The 6,000-nt window shown below is 38.8% G+C and overlaps 1 non-coding gene across 1 annotated transcript; it reads right to left on the bottom strand.

Annotated features, from left to right (window-relative positions):
* Nucleotides 1-294: 294 nt before the first annotated feature.
* On the bottom strand, nt 295-366 carry trnad-guc (transfer RNA aspartic acid (anticodon GUC)). Its single transcript has one exon. It is a non-coding gene; the product is annotated as a tRNA-Asp (tRNA).
* Between the last annotated feature and the right edge of the window lie 5,634 nt (nt 367-6,000).

Here is a 6,000-nt window from a genome sequence, read left to right as displayed (position 1 = left end):
TGTTGTGCTCGCGTTAGCCGAATTCTATTTCTACTATCGGTTCATTGAATATTCAATGGCTAAATACTGTCGAATGGTAACTTTACTATCGATACATCTGTATCTCTTACCTGTAAAACCGGATATCTGGTCGTATCGGTTTTTCGTCCTCATGCTTCATTTCTACATGAACAGAGTTCAAGTAAATAGTATTTTTACATTAACAGAGTTCAACTTCACAGTTAATGAAGGATAATACGTACAATGGGGTAGCTGGCATTTATAAATTGTTAGAGGGAAAACAAAAACATCACACTCCCCGTCGGGGAATCGAACCCCGGTCTTCCGCGTGACAGGCGGAGATACTGTCCACTATACTAACGAGGAAGTTGTAGCATACCGCGGAAGCAAGGGTCTTGTACACATACAACGTCCATGGTTGAGCGCGTGGCAATCGATCTGGGTAAGCCCCGAAACGATGTAGTGAACCTACAACGGCACAACTGTGACATATTGCATGAAGTGAATTTGGGGCAATCCAGTCCACTTCCTGTTGAGGTTGAGTGACTTCCCTGTGATTTTGGACCACCATTAGGTCACTTCCTGTTGGGTTTTGGCCACATACAGATAACTTCCCTTTAATTATGGGCCACTGTTCATGTTGAGAGTCCGGCCACTTGTTGATTTTAACTTATTTGTAAGTAGTTTTTTTAGTGGTAGTTTTCTACCACTTTAAGGTCACTTCCTATGGGTTTTTGGTGATTTTCTATTGATTTTTGGCCTCTTTCAAGTCACTTCTTAGTGGAGTTTTAGCAATTTTGGGGAAATTCTGGGTAAATTGAGTTCAACTCACTTCTTGTTTATTTCTGGGCAATTTGGAGTCATTTCCAGTTGATTTCGGGTAACTTCCTCTTGTTTTTGGTGCAATTACAGGTCACTTCCTATTGATTGTGGATCACTTCCAGTTGACTTAAAGGCAATTCTGGCTTTTGTCATGGACCATTTTCTTCAATGACCACCACAGATTTCAACTGATCTTAACACATTATGGACTCCAACCTTTCAGTCCGCGTTGCTCATATGTTTGCTTTATTGTCAATGTGGGTCATAGAGTTTGTACGCGAGGTGGCTTACGGCCAGTCCGCACCAGACCGCATGGAAGCATATGTAGGTCGAAGGTGACTGGAACTCTTCTGGAGTTTTCCCATCTGAAACACTAGCAAAAATATTACATTTTATGGTGAATTTTCTTTCTGGAAGATGACAGCAAAAAATATGCATTCTGAAGTATTTCATTGGGTCAAAGTGTATTTAGTATGTTAACAAATTGATCATTGGATAGTTTGCAGCAGCATGAGTTTGCATTAATCCCCTTTTAATGACAAATTTCACTTTGCAAAGTGATAGTTTTGTGATGTATCCTGAAAGTTTTCACATTAAAACAAGTTTTAGGTTACGTGGTACGATTTGCATTTTTTTTTTTTTTAGTGTCAAGTTAACTGTCTTGTGCCGGGTTCTGCGGATCGCGAAAATCTGCGATTAATGCCTATCAAATTGCCACAAAATAGTGGAATAGCGCCTTTCTTCTGACTAAACTTCCTTCCCTCACTTCCCCGGCATCAGATGTCAAAAGATACATGAAAGTGCCAAAGCAATATAATTCATAACACATAGTTTTTTGCTAAATGAAAAACAGAAGCACAGTTATAAAACTTCCCTGAAATGCTCTACATCTATGAATGTATGTGTGTGTGTGTGTGTGTGTGTGTGTGTGTGTGTGTGTGTGGGTGTGTGTAAGAGAGAACGAGGGATGGAGGGAGGAGTCAATTGACTAGTGAAATACTAATCATTTCCAACGCAGGAAAAGAGAGGTGCATCTCCTACTGACCTGACGGTATTAAATTATGTTACTATGATATTAGAATTTTCCTGTCTAAACTTTCTACTCTTTGTATGCAGGTGAAGACACACAAAATGGAGGGCAAAGCTGACACAGAAACCATCCGGACCACCACCAGGGCCGGGATCCCCCGCAGACCTCCAGAGGAACAGAGGGGGGAGTCCGACTCTTTCCTCGTGGCGGCCCGACTTCTCCGTGGGACGTACCACGTGGAGCCACAAGCGTGGGAAGGGAAAGTCCACGAAGACAAGCATGTCAGCAGAGGAGCCGGTGTGCTGGTGAGGACGACACGCAGGCACTCCAGAACTGTAAAGACACCCAGATTGGCTCCCATTGCAGAGATGTAACTGCTTCAAAGCAAAGGACAAAATATGACATTTGTGTTTGAATTATGATTATACAGTAGAGCAAGGGTGTCCAAACTACAGCCTGAGGAAAATTATGAAAATATCATTGAATATGCCTGCATAAGAAGCTTGAGTTCAGCCTCCATTCTGTTGCACTTCTCAGCTTCAACACTAGATAGAGCAAGTCACTTAACGGTGCCTTTCTCTCCATTTGCACAGTGGTCAAAAACCGGACAACTTGTTGAAATCAATGGAAATGGTTTAGAATTTCAATATCTTGTTTTACATAATTGAATAAATAAAATAGAATAAATAAACCAATATTTTAAATTCAGCTACTTTAGTTCTGATTTTCTTGACTTTTTTGCTGTCAATGGACATTGTCTTTTTATTTCTGCAATTTGTTTCAGTAGTGTAAATATATGGCGGAAAACACAGACAAGACTGAAAAAGCAGTTTCTGCTCTTGCAAACCTCTATAAAACAAACTGCTGTATTTTAAGCCAAAACAACTGTTGTGTTTGATAGAACAATATGTCTATATGCTGCGATAGCAGATTCATGGCGCACTAAGCCTCCGAACTATTTTTAATTTGTCCGTTTTACCCTGAAAAGCCCCATTTACACACGTCGCGCAACCGCTTGTTTCAACCTAGCCATAAAAAGAAGGTAAGTGCTCATATTTATTATTCAAAATGTCTGCCGTTTTTAGCTTTGAATAATTAATTGATGTCTAATATTTAGTTAAAAAAAAAAAAAAAAAAAAAAAACGACTTTAAAAAATTATTCACTCGCATATTTGAAACTTTTAAACAAATTACGTCATAATGAAAAATTTGGCGTCTGTAAAAAAGTCCCGGGTATTTACCTCATAACTATCGCTTAATTGTATTTTTTTTGTTACTGTCGCATTTTCCCCGATATGCCAGATGATAAATAATCAATCCAAACTAAGAAAAATTGAAAAATAACGTTTAAGAGGGTAAATACATGAAAATCTCAACCACTCCTTGTTGTCTGCGATTTCTGCAGACAACATTCCCTTGTTATATCACCATGTTTCACCCATAAAATCCGGCTGTGGCCATTCACAGCTGTGTCTTGACACTCGGTGATACATGCTGTATGGAGTTTTTGGATCGAAACAAGGTAAGTACGCGATAATATCTCGTTAAAATCGTGACGTCTTGAATTATGCTCTCGCGTGCTCTCGCCTCCAGCTAGGGTTTTGCTGTTTAAAAAAAAGATTTTTTTTTAAATGCCCTCCTGTTTAAAATTTTTCTTCCCCCAGAAAATTGAGATTTTAAGCTTTCCAATGACGTATCACACATGCATATAGGAGAATTTTGAAATTTGTCCAAATTGGGGGTTTCAGAGCGGAACTTCAAGTCACCCTTGTGCAGGGGTGTCCAAACTTTTTGCAAAGTGGGCCAGATTTGGTGTGTAAAAATGGGGGGCCGACCTTGGTTGACGTCCTTTACGTAGAACAATATATTTAAGCAAATTTTAGCAAGCCATTCTGTGTGTCACATTCGCTTTATTATTTTTTAAAATGAATAATATCAACAATCTCGCAACTAGCCTTTGTGGCGTTCTCTTTCGATTCTCGGATTCTTGCGAAATACTGCTGCTGTGAAATTAAACTAGCTTCATGTTGCTTTAATTTCTCACTACGTATCTTCCCTGTAATCTTGTCGTACATGTCAGCGTCTCTTGTTTGGTAATATCGCCTCACATTGAACTCTGTAAAAACAGCGACTGTCTCTTTGCAAATGAGGCAGACGCAGTTGTTGCGTATTTTAGTGAAGAAATAGTCCAATTTCCACCTATCGCGTCGGCCGTCGCAGTCAACTTTCTTTTTTGTGTTGATTGTCACCATTTTAGAAAACTGGGAGTTAAGGGTTACATGGGGTAATGTTGCTTAGAGTGCTGCTGCCTTTTATTGGGTAAATGAGGAGCACCGTTTAGTGTGTAAGTTGATGGTAGCAGTACTGCTGACCAATTTATTAAGTCTGAGTGCGGGCCAGACGTTATTGATTTTATGACAGAGGCTGGGGGCCGGATGAAATTTGACCAGGGGCCGCATTTGGCCCCCGGGCCGGACTTTGGACATGTATGCCCTAGTGTTTTCCGCCGTCATGGTTCGATAAAAAAGTTACAGTGTATAGATGGCACTTTGACCCCTAGATGGCAGTCTAAGTCAACAAATCTTGAACCAGGTAATATTTCTGGCAGTCATTGAAATTCATTTGCTGGCATTGACAGCATTAAGACGTCCTTTTTTTCTTCTTTTTGACCAGCTCAGATGGAATTAAAAAGGATTTATCATCATGGCTGTGATTATGGCTTTTTTATCCATCTAGAAATCTGTCTGGACTAAATTAGTTTTGGGAGACAGAAAAAGCAAACAGAATCTGAACTTATATATGAATGAAACTTTGAGTGTTTGTTCGTTCCCTATGGACTCTGAAACAGCACGACCGATTTTCTTGAAAATTTACACATTTGTACTCTAAGCATCTGTGAGTTGTCTTAGGGTAGGTTTTGTATCGAGGTACCCCCAATAAGTATCGAAAATCGATAATCAAAAAAATCTGGTTGCAGAATAAATGGCACAATTTTAACCAAATTTGACACATTCATCAATAGCATTTCTCAGTTCCAAGGCTGCAAAGCTTTCAATTGCACAGAAAATCGACAAAAACTCCCAAAAACGATATACTGTATCCCGATTGCCATATGTCGGATTTCGTTGTTGGGGTGATTGACAATAATCATAGAAATTTTTATACTGGAGCACCCCAAATAGAGCGACAAATTGACAATCGATAAACTGTTAATAGGGCCTTAGAATTATGTGGTCTTCACTTGGTCCTGCAATCTGACATTGAGACTCATTTTTTAAAACTCCAACCATTTTTCAGGGTTGCAAAATTAAACAACTCTTCGGCCCAAGGTGCAGAGTGTGGAACCACTGAATTGGCGGCCAAATTCTTTGGGAAGTCTTGATTTTATGATTTCTTACGTGTTGATTGAAGAAACCTTGGCCCCAACAACCCAGCATAAGAAGAAGGGGTGTAAAGGTACACAGAAATCTCGGTTCGGTACGTACCTCGGTTTTGAGGTCACGGTTCGGTTCATTTTCGGTACAGTAAGAAAACAAAATGCAAAATATAAATGTGCTAGTTATTTATTACACACTTTTGTGCTTTCAACAATAGGAACATTAGCCTATACAAAGTTAGAATTCTGCTAAAAAAGTAGCGGGTATTTAAAGATAATCCAACAACAATTTGCCTTTCATACCCCGTGTATCGGTCAGCTTTCTTTCTGAAAGAAGGAAGAAGAAGAAGTCCTGTACTAAAGAGAAAAGAAATCCCAATGACAAAGATTTTAACATGTATTTTACAAATGAAATGCCTCAATTAATCATTTTTCCCCCTTATGTACGGTTTTCAAAAGCTTTATTGGTGGATTTTCTCAAGTTAAAGCGCCACACAGAAATTAATACATTTAATTGTGTAAGCAGGATCTGTGTATTATTCTTATTATTTAATTACAGGTGTTTTAGCTCATTTCAGTTTATTTAGGTGGGCTATTATTTATTTTATTATGTGTTTATATTTTACAAATGTGATGTGGTATTCATTCATTTATATTGTATATTTTATGTTGTATAATTTTAGTTCCTATGTGAATATTAGTTCCTACTTGTTTTGTTGTGGTAGGAGGGTTTTTGGCAAGGTACAAAATCAACCATCCAATCAGATTCCTT

This window comes from Corythoichthys intestinalis, chromosome 18 (assembly GCF_030265065.1).
Source record: "Corythoichthys intestinalis isolate RoL2023-P3 chromosome 18, ASM3026506v1, whole genome shotgun sequence".
Classification (NCBI taxonomy): Eukaryota; Metazoa; Chordata; class Actinopteri; order Syngnathiformes; family Syngnathidae; genus Corythoichthys; species Corythoichthys intestinalis.
This window is presented reverse-complemented; position numbering and strand designations above follow the sequence as displayed.